Genomic DNA, 19,105 nt, shown 5'->3' with positions numbered 1-19,105 from the left:
CGATCACTCGAGGAGAAGCAGCACTCACCCTCCCAGGCGCGAGGTACACACGCCCTCCGTTCAGGACAAAATCAACACAACACCAAACTGTGCTGCACCACTCCTCTTTCCCATGGACAATACATCACTTCGCATTAAATACATAACAGTCAGTAGTGCAGAAGTCAGGAAATAGTACTGATGGGCAGCTGGTCACAATTACAGGCAGCCAAGAAAGCGCCTGGGAGAGGCTAGATAAAAAAAAAACAGCTTGTGGTTTTTGAACACGTAATATTTTATGACATAAATTGCAGTCGGCAGCTTGTATGCATCCTCCACACTGCCTAGAAAAGATGCTGAGTAAAGCAGATCTGTAGATACTTTTCTGTCAGTAGCTGCTGCCATTGAAAACAGTTAAATGGGAAGTGAGTTTACTGCACTGTTATTTTTCTGAATTATGATTTTACCATTCGAACATATATTGCCCAAAACAGATTTAATTAAAATAACGTGTGATCTCTGTTGTGTCAGTGCTATAAGAAAATGTATCTGTATAAATCACAAAACTACAGCAGGGGCTTCGGGATCACATGGCTAAAAATGTACATTCAACATTGGAAACAGACAAAGCAGGATGGGGGAAAAACTTGCCAATAGTACAAACCACTGGTAATCACTCCGGGTAATATTTCATCCCATGGGTTTTCATACTGTGGACCTCTCTAGGCAAAGGCCCACCCTATGCAAATCAGTACTGACCCTGCTCCTCATGGAAACAGTCCAACCCAAGTGCCAACGAGGCCCCCTGTAGAAGGGAACACAAGCAACCCCAAATTCATTTCAGCCTTATTAGGCCCTGTTAGTTATAGTTTTACCCAGTGCCACAGTTATCAAAAAAATGTGAGGTATTATCTAGGGAAATTAGTCTAAGAACTTAATGTGTTCTTTTGTTTTTCCCAAGAAAAGTTTTATCAGCGTTTTCAAAACTGGAAATGGAGAAGACCTTGTAACATTATACATCAAAGGAGAAAGGCAAGGTCCACTTCCCAAAATAATTTCAAGTGTCAGTTCAACAATTACAGAGTTTAGAAGTCCATTCCAGCCAAATTCATTTGAATAATATATTCTTTTATCCATCGCTTCCTCATACACAAGTAGCCAATGCGTTTTGCTGACAATCGGGCTGAACATACAAAAATATAAAAATATGCAACCTCTGATGAAACCCTTCATTAAACAATTAAATACATCTCTATTAAAAAAATGACTAAAAACAACATATTAAAAAAAACAGTATGATAACATACACACATACAATCACATGGACTGAAAAGAGTTGGATTCATTTTGGCAGAAAGAAATGAGGTAATGTAATTCAATCCATCACGCTAATACAATCATTTATTTATGAAGCTGTTGGCAAACATTTTCAGGCAGGAGATACGCAAGTGATATGTGAATAAAGCAGCCCCATCTCTCACTCGCTTACTGTTTTTTAGATTCCAAATACCTTATTCCTCCATAAAGTAAAACTATTAATGAGTCTAATATTAACCAAAAAATCAACATTGAAACAATTAACTTAACCACAGTCACAATAGTTATAGGGGATAGGGTAAGATGCTAATTTAAAGTCATGTGTCCCAAAATGTCTTACCAAACCTTGCCTAATCCTCTACAATGGACATTAAAAAATCGCATATTAATCAAAACCTCCATAGACACAGATATATATAATCTCCAAGATCCACCACCAGAGAACACCTGTGAAGAAACATAAATTACCTCACTATATACATCTCTATCGGTTTCCGACATCTGAAAATTCAAGGACATGAGACAACAAATTATTTTCATCTCAACTGCATGGGTAATTAATATTAAAAATCCACCACCAAAGAACACCTGTGTAGGAACAAAAATTATCTCACAGTATGTATCACTGTCGGCATCATGGCAGATAGTATTCTTTAATAATTGATTTGCTAACTACACATACCTTCATGCTCCTCTATACACCTGCCTGCTGAAATCCAGCACTAAAAGGTAGAGAAATAAAAGGAGGGACAATCGTTTTCGTCTTACCTACCAAAATGTTACCAACACTATACTTCTTCCTGCGGTGACTTTAATAAAAAAAAACAGGCGGTTGTGCATGTGTCGCTTGTAAATTTTCCCTGGGGTGATGTTAATCAGAAGCAGGCACTCATACAAGTATAATGCATGCTCAACACATATACCCTCCATGCTAAGTATAAACAACATTGAATCCAATCCATTCATGTAAACACACAAATAATCCATGTCACACCCCATCTGGATTCACCAACCAAACGTTAGTATGGACAGAGAAATACACCATGCCCCAACTGCTTATACATGCATTCCTCACCTCTCAATTCAAGCCTTAATCCATTAGACAGTCGTACAAAGGGGCACTACCCAATATTCTCGTAACAGCATTAATTGTAAAAGCATATCTCACAGTAGTGCACTACCCATTACTTCTGTGCCAATATGTGTAGGTAGAACACATTGAGAAAGATACATGTGTGCAGCGACTTATTCCATCATCCATTATTTCAAATCTGACAAAGAACTCACAGGCAGTCTGTTGTCCCTTCTTTCACTGGTCATCTTTTCCTCAATGCAGCAGAATCCTCAGATGCCCTTATTAGGTCACCATCTTAGAAAATGCAACTAAGCAAGGAATGGCATTGGTTGAGACACAAGTCCTTGCTATTTCATAACTTCACTAAGACCTTGTAGCATGCTACAGTCAGCTGAAAGCTTGAGGTGCATAAATTATTGGCACAAATGAAGTAGAAAAAGTACCTCTTTCAGTTCTGAAAAATACAAACCTTATAAAACTAGCCAATTACAATTCAGTTCACAATTCAGAGGATATATACCAGACTGATGAGGTGTAGTAGCTCTACCTTCATTCTAGATTAAAATTCTGTTTTATTCATTATTCACGTCACGTAACTGCACTTGGATCATCGTCAATACCTATTGTAAGTTGCTGAAACAGACCACCATTGTCCATGTCTCCACCTCTCCTAAAGAGGACTGCCCATGGTACCTTCCGTAGACTAGACTGGACAATTCCATGACAGTAATTATGCAATTCTGGCATGTAATTATGACACATTTGTTCTAGGGTGCCATAAGTTTGACCAAGTCTCCCAATATGCCTACCATTACGATCCCTTTAAATGCTAGAACAAGTACTCTTTCCTATAACAGGTAAAACCAACCATATCCACTGCAATGTTAAGCATTTACTCACACATCTATTCCCTCACACTCTTTCATTACAGGGGAAGAAGAACTTAAAACTACCAATTATTGCCAAACCGACCTCCTTTACAGGAATCCAAAGGTTAAATTGTGTTTACTTTCAAGACAGACATTTTCAATTTACATACCAATACAATTTTACGTGGTGCAGCCTTGCACACACTACACTCAATCATACCCACAGCTTGACTTAACAAAACTCTCGGCTTCAAAACTGGATATTATTTCCCCCCAAGGATCACAGCCAAGTTACAATGATTCTGAACATACATTCACTTACAAATGGCTCTTCATGCCAAACCTCTGGTTGCAAAGATTCAAAGCTTATACACTTTCAGCATGGCACATGATACAGCACTGGGTATGGCTTTCTCAGTAGCAATCACTTACATTTGAAGACACCTATATGGTCCCATTAGATTAGATAATGTACTCTTCACCCCATGTACTGGTCATATGTGTCCGATATACTGCATCACTGACAACAACATAAGACATTTCCTGAACTGATCCAGCAAGGAACAAGTTTTTAGTGGCACTCTTTTAGAGGCTTTTTTATTATTATAAATATCAATACTCATTACTGAAAACAATTAGTATTTTACTCACAACACAAATTGCGGATTGCTGAAATGAACCAATTTGGAAACAGATCCAAGACCAGTGTCCCATCATTTTGTTTCTTTAAATAGTTTGTCTCTTAAGTGTGAACTGTTCAAATTCCAAAACAGGAAAGTGTGGCTGGGGACACCCTTGCAATTTAATACATTGTTTTCATAACAGCTTCAACTCTCTACAGAGTGCAGTGAAAGACTTTATAAATGTTTGAGTTTTGTGCAAATGAGCTATAAATTAAGTCCCGGTTGGCGAACACTTTATTTGAAACGTTTCCTTGCAAAATCAGAGAGGCTCCGAATCTAATCATAATATACAAACTCCAGACAAAGACTCCCTTCCACAATGGTACCGCATGAAAACCAAACTAAACTCTTTCTTCGGAGGTCTCCAACCAATGACGTCTTTCTTTGCCATAACCCCCAAACTATGTCAATATTCACGCACAATTCTTTGGGGCCATTTATATATATATATATATATATATATATATCTCAATTGATACAATACAGTACCACCTGAAGTTTAAAAAAAAAAGAGAAATGGAGTCGATTCAATATCGGACATTAGCACAGGCCTGCATTTACTTCGAGGAAAACATACTTTCTCCCAGCTCTACAGAACAATCGAAAAAAAATAGTCCACGTGTTTTTCCGGGTGATCCGATATGCTCATTAAAAACACAAATGGAGCATTCCTGTTCACAGTATGGGACTTGGCTATTTGTGAACACTTAAACAGCCCCCTCCCCGAACAACCCCCTTCACGGTTACTCTTATGCCAAAGGGTCAGCAAGGAGGACACCATGAATCATCAGGACTATGGACAGAATTCTAATCAAAGCACATTTCTAAACAATGAAATCTCAATTGTACCAGTGGAGGACCCTTTATGGAATGCTGTTGTAACCCTGTGATGGCGTGTCCAATCATACATGAAAAGCCTATTTATAGGGCAACACAGGACTGGCAGGCACTAAAAGAATCGCAAGCTGTGAGCCGATGTGTACAATTAGCCTGCCAGTGAGAACCCGCTACCATCCTCTCATGTCAATGAGTCATGTTGTTCCATCTTGGACTAAGGGAGGGATGGCTAGCCAGTAAGACTGAGAATTTTAACAGTGGATAACCTGGAGTCAGAGCTGCAGCAAGCACATCACCAAGCCTTCAAGAACTGTAGATGAAAGCGATGGCTACCATGTTTAAGTAGCTGCGGTACTAATATACGTCTTGTGGTGTAGGCCACATGTGATCTCTGTAATTAAACACAATGCATCCGTTTGTAATGTATCTTGGAGGATAACTTTACTTAAAACTAAATATGGGGGGTGATTAGTGGGCAGTATTGGAATTACAAAGATCTCACCACATCACAAGACTAACTCAGAAGAAATCTTTAACACATCACCTAATAATTAAACGTTTCCTACTGCTAGCTCTCTCAATTTAACTCGAGCACCTGCAGTTACATTTCTAAGGAAATGAACATCTGGTATTTGGATCAACTTCACTACTCTAGAACTGACCAACTGCTGTGCTCTTTATCCAGTGGGCACAGAGCATACTGGACAACAGCAGGGTTTTCCTTATGTTTACTGAAGAACAGAGGGCCATTAGCCTAGGATTCATTAGGTAGAGCAGGGCTTGGATTACTCCCTGCCCGCGTGCACTGCCCATCAGTGAAAAAAAGATGCGGAGGTGCTGACGCTGGCATCACTGTCACAAAGACTCGCAAAACATGACAAACACACTCTAGAGGCCGTTAGGAGGCTATGGGAAGAGGCTTTATACTCTGCAAGTTAAACTGTTAATTTTATAAAGACGTTCTATTATTTGATAGTAACTTTTTTTCTTTTGGTTTGACCTAATTTATTGGAACCAACTAATTTAGGAATAATGTTGACCAGGGCTCGGACCAAATGTGTGAATATAGTTTCTGGGGGTTCCCATTTAAGTTGCAAAGCTCAACTGAACATCCAAGAACTGAACAGGAGCCCATGTTTACTATCAAAACAATTAACAACTGAAGAGTATTATAACAAAAAGGCATACCTGCCAGGGTGCACTGAACACTAGAATTCCCTTATTGGTTAGTACTTAAGTGTGCTCTGCAAAGATTAAATCTAGCACTATCTGCGATTAATGAAACCAGGGACTATTTGTGGTAGAAATGAATCACCAGTTATTTGTTAATCATGCATGATATATCCTCAAACATCTTCTGATGATACATTAGGAAAAATTACACAATTAGCAGAAGTGGGGACTTTCTACTCTGCTGGAATAGATCAACCAATCAACATGATGCCCTTTTAAGTACTCCTTATAATGTGGAAGGTGCTAGCAGGAAAGCCAGTACCCTGCAGAGGGATTTAGAACTAGATTACTCAATTTTATCAGCAATGCGTGCCATAAGCAATACTTTGAATATGATATCCTTAGTCATACTGCAGTCAGAAAAATCTGATGTGCATTAAAAACATGAAAACTGGGAAATGAATACCTCTTGTTGAACAACATTTGAGAGCTTCATTTACAATTGAAGATGTGAAACACATACAGCCAGAATGTCTTAGAATTTATTACCTAAAAACACCTTCTTGAGGTTTCTGCTAGTTTTAATTCATAATATTTTAGGTCAAAAGGCACGATAAAAAACTAGAGCACCGCTGCCAGACAACTATACAAATCAAGCCTACAAAAATATAAATTAACTATTATTGAATCTAGGCCCCAAATATACCATACCTGGATTTACAAGTCACCCAACTCTTTCAAGGAGATTTATACCTCATTGTGGAAACAGCTAGAGAAGTGGTGGTAATCCTCAACCAGGAGATCTTGGAGCTGGAAGAGAAACTACGTAGCCAGACTGCATTGGAAGAGGCAAATAATAAATTGGAAGCGATCAATGAAGAATTTCAGAATTTTAAGGAACACTTGATAAAAAAAGAAGACTGACAAACAACAAAAAGACATACAATGGTACACTTGAGAGAAGGTTTATCCCTATTTAAGATCAAATTATTACCAAGAATGGAATCAAGATATCGGGCAGGAGTGATTACCCATAAAGAAGAAGAGTCACCTTTTCAGACACATGTTCAACAGACTCAGAAGGGGACAGTTCAGGAACATCTGACACGCTGGCATCCAATCAAACACCGATGGGAGGGGTATGCACATAGAAAATTATCACCAGTCTTCTCCCACTCCTTTTTTATCTCGGGTCGGGGCAGAGGACACAATCGGTTCAAGAGACAGGACAGAGGTTTTTTTTAAAGTTTTTTTTGTCAAGAAGACCCTCAACATCAGTATTTGAAGATGAGGAATCAACAATATTGGAGAGCATAAAGCAATGTAAAGTTGGGAACAATGAGATGAATCCCATTTTCAATGTGTCATCTGAGGAAATTGGTAATGAAGAATGTGCTCCACTGCCTAGAGGACTCTTTTGTTCCCAGCACCAGAAGCAACACGTTTAAACTGCATCAAGATGTCTTTTTCATCTTCAGGAAGGTAAGATAAAAAAAATTCTTCATGAAATTAACCGCTCAGGATGTAAACCTAAGTCTAGATTCACTCTTACCTTAGAGAGGCTGAGCCCAGAAGTTGCAGTATTTAAAAAAGCTGTACTGAGAGACCTAAATAACATCACAAAATGTATTCCATCAGTACCACCGAACTTGAGTAAAGGGGACTTGAATGCCCTAAAAAATCCTACAAGAAAATCAAAAGATTATTATAAAGCCAAGAGACAAGGGAGGGGGAATCGTTGTCATGGATACCAGGAAATATGTTGATAAAATGCAGAAAATGCTAGCTTTCTCAGAGCATTATAAGCGAATAAATTCAGGAGTATTTGACACCTTAAAAAACCCACATCTTACAAACAACTTTAACAGCTTAAGGAAAAGGTGATATTTTCAAGAAGGAAATTGAAATCCTGAATAAGGACAATCCAGTTACTCCAGCACTTTATGGGGTCCCTAAGACTCATAAAAACAGAGGACCTCCCGCTGAGACCAATAATCTCCTCCATTAATTTGATTACTGAACCGCTATCCAAATATGTAGACACTTATCTTTGTCTTCTAACTAAAACCTATGATTTGCATATTAGGGACACAGGAGACATGATCACCAAAGTAGAAAATGCACCCTTCAACCCTCAAGTAGAGATCTTAGTAACACTAGATATCGAGGCGCTTTATAGAAACATTCCTCAAAGAGGAGCACAGGAAGCAGAGGAAACCCTTTTCGAAAGAACATCTGGTGATCGTCCTAACGGTTTCATTTTGGAATGCTTGAACATCATGATTTTTAAGAACTTGAGTTTAATGGAGAAACCTACCAACAAATCAAGGGGGCCGGCATGAGAGAATCCTGTACCCCCAGTATAGCAAATATCTATGTGGGTGAATACGAGCAAAAACGTATATATATTTAATGAAGCAGCACTGTTCTTTGAAAATGTGAACTATTGGTTGCAGTTCATAGATGACATATTTTTGTATGGCCAGGTGAAGAACAGGACCTCCAAGAATTCGTCTTATGGCACGACTCCAGCAATGATAACTTAAAATTCACGGCCAAGTATAGCAGGGAAAAAGTTGAATTTTTGATTATCTCGAATGTGGGAGCAAGTGGTTGCCTACAAGGATTTCTTTGTTTTCTTTTTTTTTTACAGAAAACCTACGGTGAGAAATACTGTACTCCAGCATGCAAGTTTCATCCCAATTGTCAGAAGGATTCAATCCCCTATGGAGAGTTCCCAAGAATCATGCAGAATTGTTCCACCATGAATGAATTTATAAGACATGCAGAAGAAATGAAACAGAAATTACTCTCCAGTGGGTACCCAAGATGCCTCATTAGACATGCTTTTAAAAGAGCAAAGTATTACAACCGGGATGCTCTTTTTAATGAGAAGAATAAAACAAATGACAACAGACTAATATGTGTTAATCATTAGGACATAAAATATAACGTGAAACATAACTTTGAACGGACACTTAATACTAATGAGGACACCAAAATAGAAAAACAGTTTTTGCATTTAGGCGCAATGCGAATCTCAAAGACAAATTGGGGCACACGAGATTAAAGCAGAACATGAGGTACCAGCAAAGAACCACCACAGGTGACAAACTGATAAAGGAAAATCATTGCTCTGGCACCTGCCATGCCTGCAATAGTGCTATAACAACTGAACGCTGAGAATACAGGGGGCAGACTGGTCCTCTCAGGGATATGACTAGTTGCAGAAGTTGCAATGTTGGATATTTGATTATCTGTCCATACAACTTAGGTTATATTGGAGAAACTGGGAGATAGTTCATGATAAAGTATGAAGAGCACAAATCAGCATAAGAGTGAAGAAACGTCAGGCACCTCTGGTACCCCATTGTCTGGGAAATGAGCACACAGAAAAGGATCCAGGATGGCTCAATTTGGAGAAAACCAGACAAAGGCACGGCAAACAAATGATGGAAGTGAGAAGAGAACAGGAAACTTTTTGGATATACACTCTTAATACAGTGAAAAAGGGCCTAAATGAAGAAATTGTGTGGTCTACCTCGCAGTAGGAAAATATTATTTCAAAGGGCTCATTTTCAGTTATAAATTCCATCTATTAGGGTTAGTATAAGGTATTTGACAAGACATATTGCTTTATTTAAATGTAGCAAATGATGTAAGGGTGCCCATAAGATTGACATCAGGAGCCATTCAGTTTTAGGCATTAGTATTGCTCGAAGGTAATTTCGGGTTGATATTAGTTCCTCCACTCAGATTCCATTTAGCTGGTATTCTAACTCTAGTCTAGGAGATAGCTACAGTATTAATATAAGAGAAGTCCCGAGCCATTTTACGTTGCCAATGTAGCTTTTTTTTGTGACAAGCAGGATGATGTCAGACTTAAGCCGATATTCCTTGAAATGATGGTGACCTTAAAAGTGCTTGATAGCTAAAATGCTTGTTAAACGACAGGAAAAGGAAGCAGAAAACATACTTGTCCCACATCATGGTGTCTGTATCAAATATGGGGGCTTCATACCAACTTGCCTTTGAATACATTGCCCTGCAGGGCTTGGCCCTTGCCACATATATATGAACCCTGTTACTACTCTGGATAGCTTATTAAGTACTTGTAGTTGATCGTAACCCCAAAATGAGTTCACTGTGCAATAAATTGAGTATGTTGGACCAGACATTACTTAGAATGATTCAGCGGGCATCCCCTTTTGTGATCTATCTGGTTTAGGATATACCTTCAATAAACAGATACACTCTCTAATATAGTGCCTATGATTTTGGGAATGTTACAGGGCACTGATACACAGTGCTGACTTTAGCATTGGCCTGTGATATATTACAACGCTGGGGTGAAAAACAGATTTGGCTTTGGGAAAAAGGGCCTCAATATACTCCCTGTAATGACTTACATAGTTTGGGATGCACATTAAGTATGCAAGATATCTATTTCAATATGGCGCCCATGACCGCGGTTGTAACCAAGGCACATTGCCTGGGATTTCATCTTTCGGATCTTCGTCAGATGTCCCCGGTTATTTAATCGTGGATCCAAGATGGAGGAAGCAATAGTTCCTCTGTTATTTGGACTGAGCACTACAGCGCAGTCCGCAGTATAATGGAAAAACCTAGGGTAAGGACACATTGGTGGGATGCATGAATAGCAGTTTGAGAGCTAGTAGCCATTACAGGGTATATAGAGATGGTGTGAGACAAGAGTTTGCCGGCACTAGGGGCGACAGCCAAGCGGTACAGAGGGAGCATGGTAGTCATGCATTTCGACTGCATAGCTCTGCGTACTGACAAGGATGCTTTAAAGGTGGTATAGCAACTGACCCATGCATCATTGGAGGCTAATAGAGACCAGAGATGCCTTATGTGCTGCACGGGCAGCGATTATGCACACATTTATGAGCAGCACTGCCTTTTTAAATACTGCTACAAACTAACAGACATCTGGCATGCATTGCCAATTGAAGGATTTAGCTTCGGGGTTAATAGCCATCAGTAGGGGTTCTTCGATGAAGTTAAAAATTACACTGTATGACAAATTGAAATATTAAAAGATCTTTTTTGTGATACTTGAACGGGGGCTCTGAGGAAGCAATGGAATGTTTGAGGCCCAACAAGAAACCTTTCCCAAGAGGGCTGGATGTAAAGTTAAAGCCAGCAGACACAAGAGTCACAAAGAGGTTTCTAATGGCCCCAGTGGAGTGCAAGAGCTGTATTGTAAGATGATTAAGGTATCCATTGTTGGAGACAATGATATTTCAACTAATACAAATTAGATGTTTAGAATGCTTTCTTCGTTTCATTTTAGGGTATCCATGTTTGATGTACTTACTAGCATGCAAGGGAATTGCTCCTACTAAGAAATTGTGTGGAGTACAGAGACTGAGGGGGCTCATTACTAGGTTGGCGGTCATGAGACCACCAGCCTCGCAGTGACAATCGGACCGTCTCACTCCAGGCTGTCCAACCCTCACATTACAACCCTGCCAGTCGGACCGTCAGAGGACCGCCGTCCCAGGAACATGGTTCCCAACAGGAATGCAGCGGTCTGAATTGTGGTAAGCCATGGCACTGCTGCACTCAGCATAACCGTGCTGATTAAGACTCAAAGCTGATGGAAAGCCAGAGCAGGGGGCCTTAGGGGGACCCCTGCACTGCCCATACCCACTGTCAATTTACCCTGAGGCAACAAAGCTTCATACAGTTAGAGGCAATGTCACCTGCATGCGAGAAAACTAAAAGTCAGACTCCCTCTGTAAAATATTAGGTCATCAATAGTGGGTGGCAACTGGCTACCTGTTGCAGGCAAGGCTGTTATGCCAGCAGGTTTATGTTACCCATTATTTGCAGCTGGCCAAGCACCTATGCTCCACAAGGGATCTCTTATCTATACCTGGGGCCACAAGTGGTGGGCCGGAAGTAGTGAACTAAGAGCAGGTCATCATGCAGCTCCTGAGAGGGAATAACTGGGTTCACTAAGGAGTTTCCACTTGTGAAATTGAGACAAATTAACAGCAGGGCAAAAGAGATATCTACGGCACATTTGTGGAGCCTATATTCCACAGTATAGTTCCCTGTATTGGACACCTGAACGGTGGATCAAACCCTATTTAAAACAACTGTCTGGGAGGGCTGAGCACTTGATCTGGAAACAACCCCAAAGGTTTAAAAATGCAGTGTCTGTTATACCTATTACAGGTAGTTTCTATTTTGCTTGTCATTAAAAACAATAGTGCATGGGCGGTTATCTCTGCTTACTTCTAAAATCCGAAGCTGTCAAATGATCCTTATTATGAAAACCGTGATAGACTGTGTCTGGTGTACAGATGCAAGAAGCGATTAAACTATCTAAGGCTTACAAAAATCTTAAGGTAGGAAATACAGCTATTTCAATAACTGAGGCCTTCACTAGTTGAAATAAAACAAGACAACATTGATAATACCCCACTACACATGTATTGTGAGTGTAGTCTAATCAACACTACTCCAAAGTCTCTAAAATACGCTCCGATGGAATGGTTCATTTTATTTAGATTTTCTACTGTTTCCCCCATCACCTCGCAACACAACCCTCTGCAGTAGTCATTCACACAAACTAGTCAACTGTCCTAAATACAGTCATTATTTACTTCTGGTCATGCATGTGTGTAGGAATATACAATACCAAAGAGGAAGAAGGAGGGGCTGAGACTGTCCATTTTATAGCCTATATAACGATGTAAGAAGAATAGGAACACATCATATACATCACATGCATACAAACATAAGTCCAAACCCCAATAAAAACATTTTAGGCTAGGGATAGTTGTAAACCAATGTAAGTAGTGAAAGGCTTAATACATGACATGCTAAAAAAAAAGACAGACTGTGGGTTCTATAGAAAAGGCAGGTCACATTTAGGACAAGCAAACAATTATTACTTAGGAACCTTATACACATGCTGCCCTGTTAAGTTAGCTGTGCTGAAACACACAAGAGGCCCAAGCCACATTAGAATTAGAGTTTTTCTTTAAAGCTGCACCAACTGTTGCTTTCAAAATCTTCACTTAGCACGAACAGGGTGGAACAAAAGGGTGTATCCTGCCTTAGCACAAGTGTCTTAAAAACCACAAGTCATTCATATCTTGGCGAGGGGAACTGTGTAAGGGTCAGATAAGCATTTGCACAAGGCAGGGCTACCGTGAGCATCATGTAACATATAATCACTTGTTGTGCAGAAAAGATGGAGATGCTGAATGACGTCAATGTTACTTACCCACCCATGAGGCGATCAATAATCGTGCATGTGCTCTTGTCAAGAGGTACCTCTCCCCTATTATCTTATCTGTACTGCTTGTTCTTGCTTACGTCAATGCTGAACTTGTCAGCACAGTTTTTTGTGGTTTTTACAGTATAAATACCACTGCTTGTGAACTAGAACTCTGAACTTCAGTCATGGCCTCTATGTTGAGATTGCCTGTTGTTCCCAGCTGAAAATCGATTAAACCTATATTACTTTGTCAAATTAATATGTCTTATTTTATTAACAGATTTCCCTCTAACAATAACATTGCAAAAAGGCCCAGCCCACAAAAAAGATTTCACAGGGTGGACCAGGGAAAGGAAAAATATTTTTGGGTGTAGAAAAACCCTCACCCACCAGGATTATTCTTTGGTGGCATGCTTTATTATTGGGTTTCTTCCAGTTCCGCTATGAAACGGGCGTGCTACGACCAACAGAATACGAGGGAGTACTGATGTAGTTTCATCAATGTGAATTTTGAGAGGGATAGGAGTGGTGGGGTCTTAGGTGAGTTAAAAACACCTGCCTCTGGGTACTATTACTAGTTTAATGTGTGTCACAGGGGAAGTATAGCTAAAAAGGGGTGTTGGAGGTGGGGTATACTATGTACCTTATCTCATGGTAGGTCTACATGTTTCGGAGTCTACCCTTAGACTCCTCTTCAGGATCAAAATGGACTCCCTAATATCATTCCTTGATTGACTATCACGAGTAAGAGCAATAACACTGATTGCTCTGTGGTATAATTAACTAAAGTAAACTAATATAATACCCAATGGTACCAATGTCCTTCTGAGAAAGCTGTGGAAACGAAAGAGCAACAGTTATCATTGCCCTTGTATAAGTTGGGCTGCTATTCGTATTTCTTATGGGTGTGGTGCCACTTATTTGCAAACTTCACCCCACTTGTGGGAAAAAGCACTTTTGAATTTCATGTATGAAACAATAGAAAAATACAGGACAAACTACATTTAGAAAAACATGTAAACACACAGGCGTGTACAGCACCTCTAAAAACGCACACGTGGTGCATGCGTGACCTACGTTTTAGTGTCTACGCTCTCGTATCATAGATCCTCCGGGAGGGGTGTGTGCTTGTAGTCACACACTGAAAATATATGTAAAATATTAGACTCACCAAATTGCTGCTTCTACGGGGTGTTGCAAAAAGGGGTTAAAGCACTTGCTTCACCAAAGAGACACTTCCACCTTGTGCCTAATGCTCACCTCCCTGGGGTCTGAAACACCGTGACTCACGTGGGAGTCAAGTTTATAAACTCACTGCAGCTGATGCGTCTCGACCCACTGCAACATGTGGCACTAGACCGCTCGATTTTCAAAATGGCAGCCACCAGTGGGTCAATATAGGACTAAGAGGCCCCACAAATTAGAGTCATCCGTCAGTGCCTGCTTTGGCACCAACCTTAGTAAAGCACTTTATCAGGGCAGTGGGGGCTACTTATTGTGTGAAAAACAGCCATGTGGATATAAATATAATAAAGGGATCAAAATATTTTTATTTCATGAAATCCCCAAGTAAACCTAATATAATAAATTTGAGGGGACAGAAGGCAGGGGTGGGATTACCAGGGGGGCCTGAGACTGCTGATCTTGTGTATTTAGGGAGATGGTCACGTGTATGAATATGGCTTGCTAGTCAATTTCTGTTGCAGTCACTTAGTGTTTCATTAGCTGTCCCAAAGGGATATTCTTATTGAGGCCTCGTTGGTGTGTGCATAACTTAAAAACCCACAGTTGTTCTCTTTGCTATATTGGAATCACTCAAATAAAGGTGCATGTGAGTTAAAAAAGGTGCAGTGAATACCCTCCAGGGGTCATGGGGTATTTTGTTCAAGATTCCTGAAAAGACTAAAAAGATGCTACAGCTTCAAAACAAACAATATCAACAAGCTAGCCACAAAATGAAGCGTCACATTTCTTCCATCTGAGCGCACCTCTTTCAAGATACTCTTATTGAGGAAGAGGAAAATTACAAGTAAAGAGTAGGATAATATGGATGCGTCGCTCACTTCTGTTTCTCTTTCAAATGTCAGGAGAAGTTATTAGCTGCAGTTTTGAGAGGACTGTTGTGTCCCATACTAATCAGTAGCCCACAAACTAAAGCCCTTCAACAGCATCAAAAATCGAGAGATGAGAAGATGGCCAACTCAACTTTACACTTCGACAGGGTGGAGGGAGTGTTTACATACCTCCTAAGACCCAGGAAGATTTATACACATACATTATATGTAATTTTGAGTTTCAGAATTCGAATACAGCCTCTGCACATTCGATACATGTATGCATTTGGTCAGTACGGCTATGCTCACAAGTGTTGTTAAATCACTAGTCAAGGAATGAAGGGTCAGATGTTCAAAACTTTTTGCATGTTGCAAACAGTGAATTTCGTTGTTTGCGACGTGCAAAAAGCACATTGCGATGCCCAATCCCCGTTTTGCGAGTCGGTAAACTGGTTACTGACTGGTAAAACGGGATTGCGAGTCGCAATCCCTGTGAGTGCCGCCACTCGCAAGGGGGTCACAAATTGCGACTCACCTCATTAATATTAATGAGGTGGGCCTTTGCGACCCCCTTGCGAGTCGCAGATGGTGTCAGGGACACCATCCTACATTCTGGATTGCGACTCGCAAATTGCAAGTCGGTCTGACTCGCAATTTGCGAGTCGCAATCCAGATTTTTACTACATGTGGCCCGATGTGTGCAAGCAAGAGCATGAAAAAAGTACCTGCGTTTTAGGTATTTTATTTTCATTTGGTACTTTTTCCTTTTGATTTCATTTATTTCATTCATTTTATTTACTTTGTTACTTCATTCATTTTATTTCCTGGTGTATCTCATTTATCTTTTCTTTTTTAATACGAGAATCTATGAAAGAACGTATTTTAAAAACACAACGAGAATTCAACTGTACCACAACACAATCCTGTTTAAAGATGACTCACAGTGTAATCCAAATGGAGAACAAAAGAAATGCGAGTCCACAAAATTTAATAATGGTTAAAAAAAAAGAAATAATGCACTGGAAACATCTGCTAAACAGATACATATGTCTTGGATCGTGAATAAAGTTAATATAGACCAAATTAAGAAGTGATATATTACAGACAGAAAGAGAATTAACATTCTCAAGGAAGTCGGCAGATATTTTAAAATACAGAAGAAACAAGAGGTGTGCTTGCCAGTGTGCAACCATAGGTTACAGGGAATGGCCAATCTGCTGGGATTGATATTGTTTACTTCAATGTTGTGGGTTGGTTTTTAAGCTCCAGAATTCCCATAAAACTCTTTAGAGATTCTGGAAATGTCTGTTTTGAACTTCAGCGGAAATTATTTTTCATTGTTATCAGTTTTATTCTTGTGCATTTAACATGTAACTGAATCATTTTAGATAAGATAAAGACCAATTTACATGTACTGATCATTTGCTTTAATGTCTTCCTACGATATTTATTATTTAGAGAATGTTCATTCACTGTGGTTTGTAAACTATAGAGGAACATTCTGGCTGTACTTGTGCATAAAACTACATCGATTTAAAATGTCTGGCTGAAAAGAAAAGTCGACAGCAATTTACCGGAGACAGGAAGAGGTTTTGGTTTTAGAAATGCACAAGAAAACGTGCCTAGTGGATCGCAGGGTGCAAAGTGGAGGTGAAAATGGAATCTGGAGGCCACTTAAAAATGGATGAATGGCTCTGTGGGCAGATAGGCAGAGTGGGTGAAATATGGTTGTGTGGGATGTGCCTTTGACAATTTGTGCTGCTGTAATTAGCACCAAATGCAGCTGTCTAAATTCATCTAGGAGGGCCAGGTACAAACAGTTGAGGTAATCAAGGAGATATTTAACTAAAGCCAAGGAACTGAAATGCAATGGTTGGGATCACGGTAAGGAAGTATCTTTATTAGTAGTTTTGCCAAAAACAAACACTGGCTACTTTGGAGGCCTGGTGCTCAAGCCTAGGTAGATACCTAGATAACATACCACTCAAGGAAACTGAATGCGTTCCCATCACTTCTGGCCAGCTGGTGAAATTACAGTCCTTGATGTCGCTTTTTGTAATGAATCAGTGCTGGACTTGGCCCTTTCTGCTAGGTCACCCCTAAACTTTTTGCTTTCATCCCTTCTGTTTTCTGAACCTTTTTTTTTCGCTTTTAGGGCTCTGTTCACTTTACTGCTGCTAACTAGTGCTAAAGTGCTTACGCTCTCCCCTAAAACATGGTACAATTGGCATACGCCTAGTTGATACATATCATTTACTTGTAAGTCAGATATATATAACTGACTTGTAAGTCCCTCATATATGGCACTACAGGTACCCGAGGGCCTTTAAATTAAAGGCTACTAATAGGCAGCAGCACTTATTGTCCCACTCACTCAAAGTAGCCTTTTAAAACAGGGGTGTGGAATTTAATGAAATATCTACTTGTCCAAGGGACAGGTTGTTTCATAAATCTACTTGTCCTGTAACAAAATCCACTTGTCCCTTTGGTGCCATGTAGTGCGGCAACAAATTATGGCAGCATTCTCTTTATGTAAGGGGTCTGATAATAGCCTCCCTGATTATGCCAGGGCACATATTATAGTAGGGTATGAATACTAGAAAATCCCTTTTTTGCTACATTTCCAAAGATGTATGTACTGGGGCTGTGGGTAGCAGTAAGCAATAGTTCCAGGGTTGGAATGCCCTTTTGAGTCTGTGCAAACCTACGAACTTGCATGTTTTAGGGTTTTGTCTGGCTCCATACTGAGAAAGCTTGGAAATGTAATCATAAGAGTTGGGGGAAAAAACAAACTGGATAGAAAGTGAACTTGTATATGTAACAGATGAACGCATGAGCAAACCTACACATAAATATTTATTCAAGCTGAAATGCATTTCACAAATATTTTCTGGAAATACCATTTCCTGGCCTACTTCTGTACATTCTTGGTAAATCATGAGTCGTAAATCTGCACTAATACAGGAATATACAGCATGGGTGCACTTTTGTCAATTCCTTTAAAAACTGAACCCCTAATTAGATCTGGTATTAACCAAGACCTGTCTATTGGCTGGCTTCACTATGAACAGGGCCACTGGAATTCTGAGTTTGTGCAGCAACAGTGATTTTCACATAGTTATAGATTTGCAGCATTTGCCACAAAATCCATCATCTGCCACATAAACTGTAGATTTTAACAGTAAAACCCCAAAAAGTATGTTTCTAGCTCAAAGGGTTCAAAAGTTACTAAGCATGCAGCAGCACTTGCTGCCATGTGGTGAAAGGCCTTTTGCAAAGCTTGCCTGGTCACCTTTCTGTTGCTTGCTATATTTCGGTTTTAAACGGGCACTAATGAGGCGTAACCAATACCCATACAGTGTTATCAAGTTTAAAAATAACGATATAATGAAATAACACCAATACAAAATCTGTAGCATCATGCCGCATAATTTGGCCTTTCTTGCCTCAAAATTTACTCAACCCTGCCGCATAATTTAGCCCTTCCTTGCTGAATAATTCCAGTGTCCCTGACTATGAGTGACAGCATAGTGCTATTTTACAAGGAGCATATTGGCACACAAAGTAGTTTTATTAAATGCCAGGAACTACTATGGCAATGTGTGCTTTATGAGACCAGAATTATTTTTACTTATTGACAGTGTTTGGTATAATAGTGAGAGCCCGGAAGCTCCCACAACAATAAAATTGTAGAAAAACCACATCTAAACAAGACATTCATTGACATAAATAAATGACTGACGACCAAGGTCGAACCTACCGGCTTTGCAAAAGCTTATTTGTTTATTTTCATGTTTTCCCATAATCATGTTGAAATTAGTTACACAGATTTTTCGATTATGGACATATTTTTTGCAATA

At 39.7% G+C, this 19,105-nt stretch overlaps 1 protein-coding gene across 5 annotated transcripts in view; it reads right to left on the bottom strand.

Annotated features, from left to right (window-relative positions):
- The window catches only part of FAM110B (family with sequence similarity 110 member B), a 424,184-nt gene that overhangs the window by 227,008 nt on the left and 178,071 nt on the right, over positions 1-19,105 (bottom strand). Inside the window, exon 3 of one of the 5 annotated variants that reach the window (XM_069220216.1) lies at positions 1,765-1,797. The exons of the other annotated variants lie outside the window; for them this stretch is intronic. The gene's annotated coding sequence lies outside the window, so the exon portion shown is untranslated. The remainder of the gene's footprint in view (positions 1-1,764; positions 1,798-19,105) is intronic. 5 annotated transcript variants of the gene reach the window in all.

This window comes from Pleurodeles waltl, chromosome 2_2, assembly GCF_031143425.1.
Source record: "Pleurodeles waltl isolate 20211129_DDA chromosome 2_2, aPleWal1.hap1.20221129, whole genome shotgun sequence".
NCBI classification, from domain to species: Eukaryota; Metazoa; Chordata; class Amphibia; order Caudata; family Salamandridae; genus Pleurodeles; species Pleurodeles waltl.
Note: the sequence above shows the minus strand (reverse complement) of the source record. Positions and strands in the feature narration are given on the sequence as shown.